Source organism: Strix uralensis, chromosome 2 (genome assembly GCF_047716275.1).
Source record: "Strix uralensis isolate ZFMK-TIS-50842 chromosome 2, bStrUra1, whole genome shotgun sequence".
In the NCBI taxonomy this organism is placed as follows: domain Eukaryota; kingdom Metazoa; phylum Chordata; class Aves; order Strigiformes; family Strigidae; genus Strix; species Strix uralensis.
Genome location: NC_133973.1, coordinates 32,911,655 through 32,930,267, shown reverse-complemented (window position 1 = coordinate 32,930,267; position 18,613 = coordinate 32,911,655). Strand labels below are relative to the sequence as shown.

The 18,613-nt window shown below is 45.8% G+C and overlaps 1 protein-coding gene across 6 annotated transcripts in view; it reads left to right on the top strand.

Annotated features, from left to right (window-relative positions):
* The window catches only part of TIAM1 (TIAM Rac1 associated GEF 1), a 189,374-nt gene that overhangs the window by 25,103 nt on the left and 145,658 nt on the right, over positions 1-18,613 (top strand). For 5 of the 6 annotated variants that reach the window (XR_012627473.1, XM_074858168.1, XM_074858164.1 and 2 more), the window contains one exon: positions 10,413-10,751. The gene's annotated coding sequence lies outside the window, so the exon portion shown is untranslated. Of the gene's footprint in view, positions 1-10,412; positions 10,752-10,822; positions 10,924-18,613 lie in introns of all 6 variants that reach the window. The other variant, XM_074858166.1, reaches the window with a different exon arrangement.

Genomic DNA, 18,613 nt, shown 5'->3' with positions numbered 1-18,613 from the left:
AAGTGAACAGTGAGCAATCCAGCTTCTAGCAGTTTTATTTGGCAAAGTTTCCTACTCTGGGTTGTCTCTAGCTCTTCCTCTGCAGAACCGGTGGAAATGTTACTGTTTAATCCCAGCAGCCGTCCTGAAGTCACTGGTTTTGTGTTTCTGGCTCATCACCTTCCCATGTGCTGTGGGTATTTATCTCCAGTTAGCAATCCCGCTGGGTGATGCCTTGGCTTTGGATGCAGGTCGAGTGTTGCGCAAGGTCTGTCTGTCTGGAGGGCAGATTGCCATCAACAAGCTTCAGTATTTTTTCATGAAACAATACTTAACTTCCAGGGGTCAGCTGGAGGTGATGGTATCGTGTTGCTTGGAGTGACTGACAAGGCAGTGACAAAGCTTTATGCTGCATAACTCGTTTTAGTATCACCAAGTGCAATAAACAGCTCGCTCAGACCCTGAGAGCAGCAGTGAAGGCAAGCTGGGTTAACATTGTAAGTCCTTTATAACAAACCATCAAAAAATAGTCTAAACGGAAGTGGTCAAATTACTCACGGGGCCCCCTGGTTTTGTATGACTGCTTCATGCTTAATCATTTCTTTTCCAAGCTAACAATTTCATAGCATTTCTTTCACAAGGTTATAAAACAGAGTCTCAGTGAAACAAACACCTAGTGTTTGTGGAGTGTGCAGGTGAATGCGGTGGCATAGGTTGATGCACTACACGCCGCTGCCTGTGGGCTTCAGCTGGTGCTCAGGGCAGGGGGTAAAAATTCATCTATGGTGAAGATGGGGCCAAGTCATAGGACTTGCCCATCGATCTCCCCATTGCCTAGCCCACTCAGCAAGAGGGAGGGATGCTAGTCAGGGGAAGACTCCGTGATGGGGAGCCCCATTTCTGTCCTCTTGCCCTGTTGTGTGTCTGGCCAGAGCCCCACTGGGCAATGCCCGCCAGCTCCACTGGGTGGGTGCTTTGCTCAGGGTCCCTCTGTTTTACTCTGTTGCCCTCTTGGTCCGCATACCTCTGTTTTTTTTGCCACGTGTTGTCCCTGGCAATCATCTGGTTGCCCAAATCTTTCTCTCCCTCTTTATAAAACATAGTTTACATTGTTCTTTAACCCATCTCTGTTATTCCTAAAACATTGGTGGTGTAGCCCAGGCTACTTTTGGTGAAAAGAAGATTTCTGATGGTATAAAAGCGGCACAAGCTGGAAGCTTTTACTGTTTTTGTGTGTATTTACCCCAGTACCTGTTGGGCTGGGCTGTTCTTAAAGTTTTCTTGAAGGTTTAAAGAAAAAAAAGAAGGCGTGTTTGCATAAATGTATTGAACTGATACACAGTCTGTCTGAAAAGAATAAAACAAGACATGTTCAGCTACTTGAGTATCCAGTCTGGTGTATAGCCACAGCCTCTCTTACTAAATTTAAATTGCTCAGCTGCTTTGTGAACCTGATCATAAAGGTCTAATCTACACTAGTTACACTAGTAACTATTGTCACTACTATAACCTACACTAGTAGGTTCTATTTAAAAAGAAGGCAGAAAAAGCAGAACTGCAGAGCTTTCCTGTCTACATGTTCCTCCCAAATCCTGCAACTTTTCCTGTTCCTTCTTGACAATTAATGTTGTTGCTCAATCTTGCTTCTATTTAACTTGGTAACATTTTAACCACTGGTTTCTACAGAACAAAAATCAAGTTTCTGTAACTAATAATGACATACCATAGTGGTTGTTAATGAGATGGTGATACATGCATACAAAGATGAGAAGGACCTGTTTCTCTGAGATGACATAACACAGTTAAGTGTTGCTCCTCTTTTTCAGGGTGTTTTTTCAAAAAAGAGAAAAGGGAGAAAAAAGGGAGGAGAAAATAGAGATAGGGCAGCATTCACAGCCGTCCCTGTGCCATCCATGTCCCACCCAACATAGTTGGTCAGAAGGATAAAAGTCCCAGAGTTATGAGGTCCCTCCCTGCAAATCCCAAGGAGCGCAGCAGCCTCGTGGGCACGAGAGCCCCCGCCTGTTGAAGGGAGCAGCAGAAATAATTTGGCTGCCTGATGTGCCGCTTGTCAGGCCCACAGGTGCGTGCCAGCAGGTTGTGGATGCCAGTGTACCTGCTGACAGAGGAGCTGGGAAGGGAAGGCTGGGGGGCGACACGGATGCAGAAATATAGGCTGGACGATTTCTACCCTCTACGTGATTAATTCTACCTGATTATTTCTAATCATAGGTCTATAGAAAGTCCTTGCGCTCCTGGCTGGGAGAGTAATTATATTCCCATTAGCTTTCAAAGAACAGCATGGTTTTCCCTAATAAAAACCTGCATGGGTTTCTGAAGGCTGTTCTTGTTTGGCACGGTCCTTCAGGTGCCTGTCACCAGTGGGCTCTGTTTGAGCTGCAGATGTTTGGGCTCAACACCTCTGTGGGGCTGGTAGGTGGGCACGGCGGGGTGCCTGCTCTCGGCCGTGCTGGGTTGCAGCCCTTACGCCTCCCAGACGCGACTCCCCAGCAGAGCAAGCATGGAGGTCTGGCTCCTCATCTCTGTCTTTTTGTGGTGGCAACTGCACGGGAGTTTGTTCAGAAGCAGCAAGCAATTAATATTGCAGGTCAGGAGGTGTATTGGGGCTGCAGCAAGGCTTCTTTGAGGGGTTTTCATATGTAGCAAAGTGACACTGAGTATTATTATGCTTTTGGTAGAGGTGCAGGTTAGTCTCACTTGCTTCCTATGCTTGCGCCTCCACCTCAGATCTATCCGCAGTAGTCTCAATGCTCACTTTGTTGACTTTTGGCCATTTCTAAACTAGCTTTAAAAAGTATCTGGAGCAAAAACGGGTCTCTTAGCAACCCGCTCCTGCCAAGGGCTGCTGGAGAATGGGTCAGTGATTAACAATTATGTACAACTGAGGTTAAAAATGCAGGGCAGTCTGCAACATCGCTGCTCTGATGGCTGGAATATTTCAGCATTACGATGCTGGGATTTATGGTGGTGGTAAGTAAATTTATACCAATTGTAGTTCTGACCTCATGAGCACGATGATTCAAGACTTCGGTGTTATGAAATTGGACTGAAGCCTCTTTACCAGAGTGTTACAAAAAAGCATTAAATAACCATCGGATGAGTAACATAGGCATGATCTATGTTTTACATATACTTTTTTCTCAAGGATCTGGGCCTTCCCCTGGCCATATGACTTCCCAAACAAACAGAAATAGATCTGCATGGGACAGTGGAAAATGTGGAGTCTAGCTATAAAGCAGAAATGCAGAGGGAAGGTGGGTTTCTGGTTTTGGTCACCTATCTGAATGTTGATGCACTGTTCCTCCAAGCAAGGAGACAACAAATGCCACATGAGCTTGATGAATATATTTTTTTGAGCCTTATTTTGGCAACATGATCATTTTCCTAAGTCATTGGTGGTGCTTTGGTTTCTGGATGAAGAGATCCATGACAGCTTTTTCTCCTTTCACAGAGTAGGAAAGGAGGTGGCTCGGTTGTGATTTCATTTACCCCAATAAATGTCCCAGTACTTATCATTTCTGTGGAACATACAGTGAGAATATCAATCATTAAAACAGCACTCTGTCTCTTAGATGTTTTTATAACTCTGGCAGTGAAATCAAGGTTGTTTTGCCAAGTCATTTACTTTCATTGTCTAATCAATTTCTAAAGGCTCTTGCCTATTTGCTTCTTTGTTTAATTAACCCTTCTTTTCAGCCTTATCCCACCCCAGTCATCATCCCAAACTTGAGAAATAAGGATCAGCTGACAGTGCCTCTTCAGCAGTCACGGGAAGCGCTGAATTCCAGGAGCCCTGACTGGAGGTGATTTATATTCCTAAGGACTAATCTTCCATCACTGTCCGTAGCTGACAATGTAACGGGCAAGTGGGCAGCTCTTTTCTTTCACTCCCTTGACCTTTTTTTTTTCTTTTTTCCTGCTTCCACCAAATAGGCTTATTCTCTGCCAACTTAAAAAATACGTATTTATTTTTAAAAGGTCCCTTTCAGGCTAATATTACTCATCATCTTACTCATCTGTTGCCACTGGTCAAGGATAAAAATCATCTTAATGCCCCTTTCAACAAGAGTAAGAGAATGTCTTAATGAATGCTTTCCTTTCTTGGTTTTGATCCTTAAATATACTTTACCTTCGTTGGCTCTTTATGGCTTCTGTCTGCTGAACATGGGACTAAGTGGTAAAATCCATACTTGAGACTTTGCAGATGCTTTTAGGTGTCATTAAGGATCATTAATATGCAGAGCAACACCACACGACAGAGGCTGCTAGGGTAGGAAATGAGATCCATCATCTGTTGTTAGAGCTGCAGGATAATTTTAGGTCAGCAGAAATCAGTTACTGGGACTGGATTTGGGCAGGGATTCCTCATTAGTATACTGAGAGAGTATGGGGGTGGGATGGGGATGGAAGAAGGCAAACCTGAGCAGGTTTGGGGTTCTTCCCATCCTCATACTGCAGTGTTGATTTGGAGCATCTTTTGAATCCCATAGCTTTTGCAGTCACTCTGATGTCTCCTAACTACAGAAAGACTATGCCCAAACTTGATAGTTTGGACTACATTTGTATAAATTGAATTAATATCCAGTTTCAGGCTATCTACTGCCTGCTTCCACAGGCCAAAGATTTTTCCTTCCTTCCTGGCTTCTTGATTACTGTCTTAATTTCTGTCTTCCCAGGCTTTTCCTGGTTTTGCTTGTTTGTTTGCTTGCTTGCTTGATTTCTACAGCCGCCTACCCCGAGGCAGGTGGTTGCTGGGGGCGGGGGGGGGGGGGGGGCTTGTGCCTATTTGTGACAGTACTGATACACTGGGGCAATTTTGCTGCCGGATTGAGCTGGCAGCGACCACTGCTCACTGCCCCATGCCCACGCACAGCAGCCAGTTGTGTGCTCACCCTCTGAGGATGAGATGGGGGTTTTAACCAAAAAAACCTGCTGCTGCTGCTGCCTGCCACGTTTCCTGCTTGCTTTCAGAGGTACATCATAGTTTATTAAGGCTTTCCATCTTCTGCAGTACAGGCCCAGTTTTTTGTCAGGCAAACAGTGGCTTGCAGCGTGGGCTGTCTGGGAGTTCTTGCGATGAAAGGTCTGCTGCCCATTTATCTGCAGCTATAGGCTGCTTGCTCGATAGCTGGCGTGAGCTTTCTGCCTTTCTTCCCTTGCACTGAAAGGCCTGGGAGTATCGGGGCTGGGGGTGTAGGGAGCAGGAACGTTTCCTGCTGTCTGTCGTGGCTCAGCAACGAAGGGAGACTGGCTGAACAATGAATTATGTATCTTTATTTACTTGAAGAGTGTTTCTCTACCTTGGAAAGTTCAAAAGATTATTCTATGTGCTGGTTTCTGATACTGAGCAAGCTGGAAATGTTAGTGGTTATGTTAATGCGGCTTCTGGCTCTCATGGCGTTCACTTTTGAAAATAAAAATGGTTTTAATGTGCTTGGCATGGGAGCTTTGATTTGAAATGAATAGTCAGCCATATTAAAAAGATGATAAATTACACTGAAAAACGTGTTTGCTTCTAGTAGCAGCACTAGGGTTATGCCACAAATAGAGTAAAAACAGAATCATTTGAAATGCAGGTGTTTGCCCCTCCTGTGTCTTGCCATGCTGTGCTGAACTGCTCTTTGCAGGTGTTGTCCCATGGTTGCTTTTTGCTGGTGGTGAAGCCAGCTCCCTGTGCGGTGGCTCCTGCTTGTGTGGGGCACTGGCATGGGTGGCAGCAGGGGTAGCCATATTATCCCCCATGGCCTTTCCCCAGGCTCCCTGCTCTCTGCTGTGCCATGGGGGGTTCCCCAGGCATCCTCAGCACGTGGGCCCTCTTGGCATTGCCACGTCAGATTCAGCTTTGCACCAGCAGTGGTGAGGAACCTTGCCTTCAGGCAGAGGGATGCCTACGAAGGGGCTGTACCTGGGCTACTGGCTGCTCCCCTGGAGTCCTGCTTTTTGGGCTATTTTTGCCTGTTGCTGATTGCTTTATGTGCTCATTAAAAGCAGTGGGAATTCATGGGTAAAAGGAAAGATAGAAAATGTAACCCAGAGTAAGCTCTAACAGATTTGTAGATGAAAACCAACTTGACATATTTCTGTATTTGAGATTTATAATCTAATCATTCCTCCACTTGCACAGCAGGGACTGGAACAGCATGTAGTTATTTACATATAGGGAACATTAAACAGCCACCTCTTTAAACCATATGTGAACATAAAATCCAACAACCACTGCTGAGTAATGGGTATCCGTGAAAGATGAGAATAAAAACAAAGCAGAAACAAACATAATGAAAAGGTATTATTGCAAGAAGTAGCTGTGACAGTGGCATATTATATCCCTATACCAAAGTGAAACTGTGACCCTGTAAATCTGTGTCCTCTTGCCTCTTGAATTAACACTCTACACATTGAACACATACAGATGGTTTGCTTTGTATTCCTCTCTAGTTGTAGAGAGCAGGTGGGGGCTTTGTGTTGCCTTACTGCTTTGCCATAAGGAACTAAAGGATGGCACACCACATTGGTACAGACTGCTTCGAACTTGTTGTCATTGCTCCTTTGGGGCAATTGAAGTCGTTCAGAAACCTGAAGACTTCTTTTCAATTTACTGTCAGCTAACTTTGGGGCTGGCTTGGTTTCTCAGTGTACTAACCTCCCAGCCAGTGTAAAGCCTGCCTGTCCTTTGAGATGCTGTGCCAGGTAGCTGGCTCCTGAAATGGCTCTGGTCCTGCAGGGATTAGGATTAATTTGTCCAGGTGCTGAGACACACTCCTGTGACTGTATCGCCTGGGCTGCCGTCCTGCCTGCAGTGCTGGCACGGGCACCTTGGCTTTGCCATAGTTACTGTGGATACTCGACAACTCCTGTGGCTATTGCCAGGCTGCTGCTATGTAAGGGTATGTGCTTTGGATGTTTTAGTTTTGAGATTGACAAAGGGATTAGGAGCTGTTAGCGGGTTTTCGTCCCTCTTTTGGGAGAAAAATGTATGGAGGGAATCCTCTTTGGAGAAATCACTGCTTTCTCTGTATCATATGAAGTTAATACTTTTCCCTAAAATACTATGTTTTTATGCGTTCTTTCCATTGGTTGCTTAGTTTCTTGAAATATGCTTCCTACTCTCCTGTCCTTTTCCATTTCTAATACTAATTATGAACAGGAACTTGAAAATAATTCCCTAATGAAGGGTAGGCATCCCCACATAGGTGCAACTGCATCCTGCAGAAGCCATGCTTATTCCATAAACATATTTTGGTGGTAGGTCTAGATACTGGGGTCTCAGCATGCAGGTTAGATACAGAGAGCTGTTAGTTGTGAGAAAGGTATTCCCTCATGATAAATGCACATCTAAATCTGCTCATTGCTGGAGTCCTCTGCGGTACTGGTGATGGTGAGCTTGAGAAGAGTAACTTCTGTTGTTTTTTAGGGTAAAAAGAGAAGCTAATTTCTGTGGTACTGGGGGAGAAGACAGTAAGTTTCTATCACAGAACGAAAACACTGTTTCCTACTACTAAAACACTTTTTCTACAGCTTTTTCACAAAATACTGTCCTTTGCATCTCTCTCATCTTTTAACCCTCTGCATTCCTCTGCCCTGAAGGGAGGGCAATGAAAAATGTGGATGGCGGTAGGCTTAAGAAAATTTTTATTCCTAAATCCCCACTATTTTTAAGTTTTAATCTCAACTGTATTTTGGTTTGGTTTGTCAAAGTATAATTGCCGTGAATGAGGTAAGAAACTAATTTAAACACAGCAAGTGTAGTGGAGAATCCAATTTTCAGAAATCAGTGGAAATGTAATTGGAGTCATTAAGTGCTGACTTCGGTAATTAAGAGTCGTTTTTTGACGTTTCAGGCTTGTGTCGCTAATCGTCTGTGGAGAGGGTAGAAAAATATTTTGTTCGCTGCAAAATTGATTGCTCCCTAGACCAGTGTAGCCAACGGCATGAACACTGCCCGGCGGCTTGGACGAACCAGCAGTGTTGGAGATTTGCTTGCTAGGGTCTCACGCTCCTCATCCCTCCCTGCCTGCTGCTGCCTACAGCGGGGGACACGTGGAAGCACGTTTTGGGGCCACCCTGTGTGCTGGGGCCTGTGCTCCCCGCTGTGTGGGAGGCTGGCGCTGTCTCTGCTACTGCTGAGCAGCCCCTCGTGCTGGGGCACGGAAGAGCCTCCAGGAGCTGTACCCTGTGCTGGGCATCGTTGGGGTGGAAAACCTGTCTGTGGCTGGGCAGGCATGGGCTTCAGCTGCTCCATGTCTGGCTTCGGCTGAGGAGGGCAATTTGGCTGTGGAGGGCAATTTGGGTGCCCCTGGGTCTCTTCTGGTCCAGAGGAGCCCCTGGTGTAGGAGCTGGACGAGTGCAGGCGCTGCTCTGTCTCAAAACAGGGCCTGGCCACACTCAGCCAAGACTTTGGTAGCATGGTGAATGGCTACCAAGAGGCATCTTTTCATTGATAGATGGTGCTGTGCAGTGTCGCGGCACAGAATACACAGCAAAAGCGAGTCCTTTGTGATACTATTCAGGAGGAGGATTTTTCTAAGCCAGAGATGGATGCCCAACTCCTTAACCTATCTTGCTTTCAAACTTTGATCTTGGATTGCAGGGCTATCTTGATAAAAAAACTGGATTTCTCTGCAGATGTAAAGTGCTGTTAAAGTTATTCATAAAAGAAATCAGTGGTAGAAGTGCATCCTCATCACTTCTTGTTTGCAAAATTATCTCCAAGAAGTCAGAATGTTATGCATTTTTAACTCCTGCAGTTCAACCAAGATGCTCAGCACGCTTTTGTTATGATAATGGAGAAACCATAAAAAAACCCTGACATGCTGATAGTTATCATCATATAAAACAAGCCTTATGTTTACTTTCCTATTAAAAATGCTAATTTTCCAGAGCAATGGCATTTATAAGGCATTTTTTCTTTCATTTTGTTGTTCTCCAAAACCCCAGATAATGCTGTTGTTTGGGCCTCCAGCATGGAAGCTGATGTGATAGTTTTCGTGCTTCTGAGCTTTCACACCCACAAACAAATCCATCGGTGACTGAGATCTCTTGCTCTGTGTTTGAGTTTGTAATTATCTCATGGCCCAGCGGAAGCCAGAGCTCAGCTAGGAGGTTGCCTAAAATGTGTGTTTAAAACTTTGGCTGTGCTCATTTCTTAGGTGTGCAAAAACCACCAGCAGTTTAAACATTTGTTTTAAGCAGAAATCCCCTTTTTGCAGTTGTAGTGTTTTTCACAGTGCCTTGCAAAATTGGGTTGCACTACTCTTCTCAGGGGTTCTGACCTTTAAAGCTGAACAGGTGGTTTCTCATGTGCTTGTTCACGTTTGTGGTAGATATGGGACATCCTCTGAAAAGTGTGGGATACTCTTTGGAGTTGGGCACCTGGTGTGTTGGGCAGCCGGGGATGGGCACCTCGAAGTGCTTGCAGGAGCAGCCTCTGCCACCCAGCTGTGTTCAGAAGAAATAATCTTGGTGTCCCTTCCCTGTCCCTTTGCAGCCACATGATTTTCTGGATAATGCACAGAGTACGTGGCGATGGCTGAATGCAGTGCTACAAAAGCCAGAGAAGTGCTTTAAATAGCTAGAACAGGTTGGAGAAATCATGCCAAGCTTTACTGACTAGGCTGGCTAGAGAGGACTGTCTCTTTGCTGCCTGCTCTTCCTTACACCCAGCAAGTAGCTCATGTTTGGTGATGGGGGGTTTCCAGGCTGGGGAGAGAGCTGGGCTCTACATAGCTTGTTGTCCCAGCTAAGCTCCTGCTTGCAGCTGCAGATTAGAGGAGTAATGAGAATATGCTTTGCTTTAGGCATAATTTCTTTCCCATTACTTTTCCCTTCCCTGTTTCCTTTTATTTTATTTCTTTAGACAGCCTGTATTGCTGCCTAATTGGATTACTAGGTCACTTACCACCTGACTGGGGGCTATACAGGATTGGGACCGGTCCCTGAGACTTAGCAGTTTGGGGGGCTGATGTAGGCTGGCAGCCTGCTAAGCCACTACAGTCCTGTGGGGCCTCAGTGGAAAATGGCATTTCCTGCCGAACTCTATAATGGCCACATAAAGAAGCAGATCCATTCCTTTGTTTCACCTAGCTTTTTAGCTTCAGGAAGGAAAAATTTAAAAATTATTTGTTTTAAATTGTGCCGTGTGGTGCATAGCCTTCAAGTAGGGCTGGCCGTCTTCTGGGAAACACATCTAAATGTGAAACCTTGAATGCAGTTCAGATGTTTGCATATTAGAGATGAACAGCTCTTACTTGAAAAGTGTGCTCTGTATCTTAAACAAAATACCTCCTTGCAGTTTCCATGGTAAGCTCTCCTTCATAATTGAATAACAGTCATAAATGGTTACATAAAACACAAGCAAAACACCGCACGGTAGCTGAAGGCTGCACTTGTCAGCTCTGTGTTTGTTCTTCGTGCAGGGGTGCGTGCTGGTACCTGACAGCGAGGCCCCACCTGGGGTGCAGCCATTTGGTGCATCAGCCCTGCACCTCAGATTGCCGGACCCAGCTCCCCGGAGAGGCTTCTTGTGTTTGCCCCAGAGCTGCCTCGTGACTTGTCTCCAGACCCTTCTGCTAAGAAGAAGCCAACTAGAGGAACTGTGAAGGCCAAAAACTGTTAATGGGACTACACAGAGAAAAACTCAGACCCTCTGCTTTCAAGGTATCTCACTGCAGATAGTACTGTCAAACTTTCTTTCCGGAGCTGCTATATTCACCTAGAAGCTATTAGACCTTTGAAAAACAAGAGATCTTGCCAAGGTGAGTACAAATGGTGCGTCAGACCATGTGTTTAAAACTTCTTTTTTTTTTTCTTTTTTTTCTCTCTTCAGTGACTGAAGAGTTTCCAAGAAAGAAAACAATAAATCTTTGCTACTTCTGGGACAAGAACTTCTGTGCTGTTCTACCTCTTAGGTTTTTACGTTTTAAGTGTGTAGGTATCTGTCATGTCATGTCCCCCCCATTTCTGTGCCTCTTCAATTATGAGGATTTGAGTCTCGCTTGCTTAAAATTTGTCACATGGACTCAGTAGCTATTAAAAAAATCCCAAAATGACAAAAAAAACCCCATGGAAAACCCCAGGTGTGAAGTAGACCTCAAGGTTTTGATGCCTGAAGCTTGGCAATGCTGTATTCTCACCGGTGGAACTCCTTGCAAGGAGTGGGTTTGTCCTCCCAGGCAAGAGGATGCTCGTCTCTTGCACCTGGTGTGTGCATCACTGGCCCCTGCCAAGGGCTGTTCTGTCTGCACTCTGCCCGTCTCCTGCCTGGTGTGGGTCCCCATCAGTGGCAGTCTCGGAAACATGCCAGTGTGTTTCCAGCCGGAGGCAGAGATCCCAGGGGTACGGCTGTAGGTTGGAGGGACGGGGCAGAGCTGCCGGGCTCAGCCGGGTACATGACACGCAACCAGCCATCTGTGCAACGCCCTTGGGTCTGCTGCCCTGACCTTGCCTGTCACTGCATGGGATGCTGGCCCCCCAAACCCCTGCCTGTGGCCACGTGGTGGTGGGGGTGGATGCTGCATTCTGGGTTTATTGCCACCAGCCGTGTTTCACATGCAGGTGGGTGATGCTGAAGTGCGCCCTCTGTCCATGTGCCTTTCATGTTGGACTGGGAGCATGTCCAGGGGCGTTATGGCACCTTGGAAAGACTGCATGTGACAGATTACTTGTGGATGTTGTTTTGCCGCTTCTCCCTCCCCATAGCACCGCTGATTTGCAGGCGGTGGCTGCTCCTCCAGCCCTGTGCTCTCGGCGCTTCCTGATTACCGCACATATGGCGTGTGAAATTACCCGGCGCTCGGCGGCCTGCGTGGCACTAGCAGCGGCAGCGCCAGCTAGCAGCGGAGTGGCAGACCGAACTCTGAATCTTCCCCTCTCCTCCAGAGGGAGGGGGCGAGAGTTTTTGTTCTTTTGTTCGTCTGAGTTTTTATTGCAAAGCATGTTGGAAATAAGCCCGCTGCCTGTGTGTGGAGGGGAGAGGAAGGGATGCAGGGGAGGCGGCAACAAAGCCGTCATCTTGCTTTGCTCCATCCAGGGAGCAAGACGCAGTAGGGTCTCCTACTTTGTGCTTTGGCAGCAGGTGCAAATTGCCTCTGTGCTGATGGGTTGGACCCGATCATCTCGGCGGGAAGCCTGTGACACCAGCGTCTCTGTGCAGTGCGTCCCTGTGCTTTGGGCCAGTGGTGAGCTTGCCCTCTGATGGAGGATTTGGGATTTTCCCATGGCTGTCACTGGTCCCCATGCCCATTCAGGTGCGTGTGCTTGGGCCTGCTCCTGCACTCTGGTAAGGCAAAGGTGGCTCTTGACTGTCTCCACTTCTTAAGGTGGTTGGTCCCTACATGTGGCACCAGGGTCTGGGTGGGAGGGGGGTGCGAAGCAAGAGGTTTGCAGCCTTGGAGTCGCTGCATAACCCTCACCCTTCCTTTTGGGGGGAAAGAAGAGGAGGGAGGTGGGGAAGGAGGATGGATGGTGTTGCCTCCATCCATCTTGTGGCCACTGTGGTCCCTCCGCTGTGCTGCACATCCCCAGGGCAGCAGCCCTGCCAGCCTCCCCCCATAGCGGAGAGGGGCTCTGGAGGGTGTTGCTGTCTCAGCTCCCACCCGTGGTGGTTTCTGCTCAGCCTGACAGTGTGGAGGCCTTGTTTGTTTCTGACAAAAGCTGAAGCCCTGCTGAAAAGGGAGCATCCTCTGAGGATGCTCCTGGCCCCTGACATCTGAGAGGGGCTGCGTTCTTCTGCCCCCCATCCCCCTCCTTTTCTAGTTTTCCCTAGGGTTTTTGCTAACTGTGAAGCTGCTAATGTAAAATGAAGGCGTGGAAATTTCATATTGTAGCAATTAATCAGCCCTCCCTAATACTTTCCAGTTGTAAATTGCCAGTGCTAACAGATGCGTGCTGTTGCAGCTGAGCAGCTGATCCTGCCAGGAGCCGATGGTGGGTTATGTTTGGTTGGTTACTGCGTCCTAGGAAGCCCTAGCACGCCCCTACCCAAGTGTAGTGCTTTGATTAGTTTAACAGAAAGTTTCCAGTTATTAGTTAAACACATTTTTACTAATTTTTTTTTTCCCTCTTATGTACTTAAGAGAAACTAAAATAGAAAAGGTGTTACATTGTCATGGGACAGCCAGTGCAAGTTTCTAGGCTTTGGCTCAGTCCCTGCAGTGCGTGAGAGCTGGTCAGTAAATTCCTGTTTGATTTTGGTAGGCGTAGGATTATTTCTGCTGTGGGCCATACACACACAGATCTCCTTGTCAAAGATTTAGAAAAAAAGACCCAAAGAATTTTCCCTTTAACAATGTCTTGTTGCACAGAAGCGGGATTTCTTGCCCTCTGGCATCCCCAAGTCAGAGACCTCTGAGTAGCAGAGGTCAGGATTTGCGGAGGGAGGGGGGGTATTGGTTGAGGCTGCACCCGGCTGATGTGACTTGTCAAGTGCAATCTGTACAAAGTGGTGCTGTTCCCATCCGCCCCACGTCTGCTGGATGTAGCTGGCTGGCGCGTTTTGATTAAAATGTTGCAGGGAGGGGAAAATAAGGAAGAAACTAAGCGCATTTCCTATCTTAGATTTTTAGGAGACTCTTAAGGGAGTACACTTGGATGAATAAGGCAAAGGCGAATTGCAAAAAGCACTTACTAAACTTGTCTGGGGATTTCAGCCCTGTAGTTTGTAGCGTGAAAGCTGGGCTTTTCTTTAAGAAGCGGCAATAAAAGCCGACAAGGCTAAAGACCCAGATTAATTTAGGAACTCTGCAGTTGGGGGAGGAGGGGTGGAAACAGAGGTGCAGCAACTCAGACTGACCTTTCCATCAACTCCACCACTCTTCCAAAAACGTGTATGGCTTCTGAGCCGTGGTCGAACTGCGGGGTCCCCCAGGCAGCATGGGGCAGGCTGTACCTCAGACACTGGGGTACCACCTTGCTCCCCAAATGACACAACACCTCTTTGTGTGGGCCTCCATGGCCAGCATGGGCTGAGGCTGTCTGTCAGTCTGGCAGATTGGTGTCGTATGGCACTGCTGAAGTAGAGGTGCCAGAATCTGTCCCGAAAGCACCGAGCAAGGCGCAGAGGGTGTTTTGTAATATGTAGAAGCTCTTTTGTGCAACTTAAAGAAGTTAGCTCGCAGTTAAACGCTCTGTCTGACGCGGATCGGTGGCTCTTATAAAGGATTTAATTATCCTGATGACCCGAAGTAACAAAAGAAACAGGCCTGTTCATGTCGAGCTGTGATGTTGAGCATGGTTACTTTACTTCCCTCTTTACTTCTCCTCCCTCTTCTCCAACATAAAGCTATGAAGTGAAGGATGATAACAGTATTCCTCTTTCCCAGGCTGCTATATACAATTGTTTCTATGATCTTTGTTTATATAGATCTGAGGCAGATTAAAGCGCCTTTTAAAATCTGAGTACTTGTCAGGAGAGTGGGTGAGCCAATGCATCTATCTGACCGAAAATATTTCAGACTCCTGATACCTTCCATCCTTCTTCCCTAATCTTACATTTGTGCAGCTGTGCATTTTGTGTTGTCCTCACAAGCTTCCTGCTGCTCAAGGAAAATTTTAACCATTTATGCAGTCTAGTAAAGCTACAGGCAGATTCCCTCCCAATATTTATTAATCCGTATTCCCTTCAGTGGGAAGGGGAGAAGAGAAGCCAGCTTATCTGTCTGGGGGGCCCTTTGGAGGGAGATGAGGACTTTAACGTAGGTAAATGCTCATACCCATAGCAAAGGTGAGCCCTTTCCATAAATAAGCCACCAGCCTGCCTGTCAGGACAACAACTGAAGGAGCGGCAGAGGCTTGGGGAGATGTAGTGGGGCTGCCCAGAAGGAAATGATGCTGCAGGAAATAAAAGCTGGGTCTCCTCATTCCCTGTCTGATCTTTGTCAATAGGATGTGTCTCCTGACTGCAATGGATTTCCCTTGGATTAGAGGTTATGTTCCCCTTTAGTCTTTTCTGTACAGGTGGGTTATCACATGAACAAACTCTCTCCTGAAGTTCTTTAAAAAAAGCTATACCTTGTGATACATGTATATGTTCGTATACAGATATCACATGTGCATATATAGTGCAATATATAATGGCATCTTATCAGCTTAGGAAGTTACTAGGTTGCTTTTGTGCCAGTGTTTTTACCTGTGTAGAATGGGAGTATTTACTGACAAATTTGTTGAAGTCTTTCTCCTGCTCTTAAGTTGATGATGGTTTAAATAAAAAAGCTTTCTTTAGGAGCATGTGAGAGAAATCTTGTTTTGAAAAGCTGTTTGGTTTCTTAGGAGCATGTGCACATATGTTTTTCTCTTTATGATCTCGGGTTTCAATGGTATTTAAGCCCCATTTTTCAAAATTGAGTTATTTAGAAGCATTAGCCTCTTTAACAGTACCTAAAGTGAACAAGACTGTTTCTTAAACTGCTGCACGTGTGTATGCACGTGCACAGTATGGTCCTTACAGGGCCTGAGCAGCATCTTTGGATTGCTGCAGAAACTCAGGAGCGCCTTTCTCTTGCTTGTGCTTTGCCTCCAAGCAGTGCAGGTGACTCGGCTGGAGCTCATGCAGCAGAACACACCGTGGATATGGAGAACTGCCGTTTTTTGTGACTGGCTAGGGAAATCCCACATCTAAAGCAGCCACATTTGAAGAGGTTTTTGGGAGGCAGCTGGAAGAGTACAAAATCTTGTGTTTGGTGTTATGGTTGGTAAGGGTTTGAAGGCAGCTGGAGTCTGAGCTCTGAATAGTTCAGCTAGGTCCTTATCTTTATTTGCCCAAACACTCCATCAGGTAAGAGTTGATTTGTTTCCTGAGTGGAGGAGCAAAAAAAGGGCTGCTGCTGCTTCAGCTTTGAGCAGCATTGAAGCTCTGCATGGTCGGTAAAACGGGGAGGGCTTGCTGCCTGGTTTGATGTGCTGGCCTGTCCCTTGGAGCCCTGCGTCTATGCCTTCTGCCAGGGCTGTGCCACCCAATGGGCAGGGACAGCCCTTGCAGGGGGTCCCTATATCACACACGTGTATGTGAGGAATCTGCAGCCCAAGGGTAAATGAGTCAGATGGACCTTCATCGAAAATACTCTTTTGTAAAGGCAGGGGCCTGTGGGTGTGAGAAGAACGAATTGGTGTCTTGTACATTGCCTGGTTTGTGGTTATTCCAGTGGAGAGACTTGCAACCCCTGCTGACCAGAGGCCAGTGAAATGTGCCCAGGACTGCAGTGGAGGTGTCTCTCCTGCTGGATGTCCATCCATTACCCGTGGCAGAGATTTCTCTTTCAATCTTGGTGGTCATTCTGCTCCTAGCATCACTCCTGTGGATTACAGCAGTAATCTTTATGTCTGGGGGCTCTATGAATTTCATTTAGTTCATGGTCTCTGCAGTGTTTAAATCTCTCATAGATTTGAACCTTTTTATTTCGGAAGTCAAAATGGAGGAAAAGAGCACACTAATTCAATTTTAATGCCAGGTTGTGTTGGAAGTACTCTCTCTTACCAGGGAGGTATGCTTAAGTTTGACTAAGTATTGGTAGGCACTGCTCATTTGACTGTGAGGCCTAAGTGAGATTATTATTTAAGCCTTTCCTCAATCGTTTAAGGCCTAATTAAATAGGATCTTTAAGGGAGATACTATTTTAATTGCAGAAGCTTTCTTCTGACACACAAAGTGCTCAGCTACCAAGAAGAGTATGGTGGTTTCCTAAACTTGGATCTGCACACTTTTTTATAATCTCAGTTGAGTTCAGTGCAAAGCTGACCAGAAGGTACAGCAGCAAGGTATAAATTATACAACCTTTTCCAGTTTGCGTCATCCAAAGCTGGTGGTTTTGAACATTAGCATGCAAGTTTCCATTCTTCACTGTGGAGAAAATGGAAAATAGTTTATAAGCCCCCCCCCCCCAACCGCTCCCTTTGTCCTTTCTTTACCATGTTTGCCCTGTTAACTTTCAAAAGACATTTCTTGAACTGAAAGCTTGGAATTTGGATAGAAAAACTGTCATGGTCTTTTACAAAATATGTAGGATTATAAAATATGTAAGACTATCCAGATGTGTAACAGGTTGATGTGAACTGAGGCTCCAGTAATTTTGAAAATGGCATGATATCTATGCATACAGATCCTAGAAAACTGACCCATCAGTTATTTGTGGGTTTTTGAGCATCTGGAATGATTTCCTGATTTTACAGGAGACTTAGTGTGCAGTTGATGTCTAACTGCTTCGTTTCTGTCTGCCTCATTTACTCCCTTGTGTAAAAGACAAATAATATTGATACAAGAGAGCTGTGTGAACAAATGGTTATGATTCAGAGGTGGTATGCCCTGCATAAGGTACTGTTTAGATATAGTCAATCCTGCCTTGGGGGCAGCAGGATGCCATGTACAACCTTTTGAAATTTCTTTCAAGCCTGTGATCTAGGCTCAGTTGGCTGAAAACAACCAGGCGTGTTTCACGTAGGAGGTCAGCTGAGTCTTGATGGAAGCCGTACCATGTTTCTATATAGCATGGCATTTCATTTGGTTTCTCACGTTACCCTGGTTAGTCATCTCTCATCTTAATTTTTCCTCCTCTCCTGACTTGCAAATCAGATCCTGCTTGGTAGATGGTATGTATCGTTACAAGAGTTTGCCCTAGCAACCAGATAGATCTCCAAAAATAGCTTGTCCCATCATTGTAGAGCATCTCTGAACCTCGGGATGTTGTGCTGCAGTCTGAGCAGTTAAAGGCTGTCATTTTGTTTCTAATGGTGGGACAAAAATGAACCGTGCTGTGAGTGGACTTGACTTTGTGCACAGAGTAATGCTATTTGAGACATCAGAGAAATTCCTGCAATGTTTATGTGCTGAACAAAAATGCCTTTGAAGCTAAAGTATTTCTTCTGTGTATCCATGTGTATGATTTTGTTTACAGCTTGTTATCTGAACAGTCAACTGCTCAGTGAGCACCTGATGTTGAAAGATGTGTAGTGCCTGGGTTGGCTGTGCCAGGTTTGAAGTTAGCTACTTAAATGGCTGCTCTTGGACCTTTTACCCCTGGTACCTGGAGCAGCCTGGCATCACGCTTCCTAGGCTGAGGAGTGGGATAGCCAATTCATGAGGTCTTTCCTTTCTGGGAACATGGGTATATAAGTCTCTGCTACTATTTGGTTTTTATGCTAGTCAACACAGGAAATATTTTAAGATGCTTTTGGAGTGTGGCCATTTTCTTTTTCCTGTCTCATCAGTCGAAGAAAATTCCAGTATTTGGGATATCATTGCATTTCCATAGCACTGCAGGAGCATGAGAATTTATAGAGATATGTTCAGCTGCTGATCATCTGCTGTAGCAATGCTTTTTGAAATGATTATCTTTTCATTGCTTTTGGAGGGCATTCTGCAGTCTGGTGTGTTGTTATATTCCCCTTTCCTGATTATCAGCTTCAGTTCTCCTCCAAATCCTTTCTTCTAGCCATCTCCTTTTTTTGCTATATTTAAAACTATCCTTTACAGCTCATATATTTTTTAAAAATCTTTCCCTAGATGTTTTTCCTCTTAATGTAAACTCAAAATAAGGAATTTTCAATAACTTGACATCACCCCTGCGTTTTATGCATAACTTTTAATCGCAGTTGCACCAAAAATGTAAACGCTCTTCCATAAAACTTG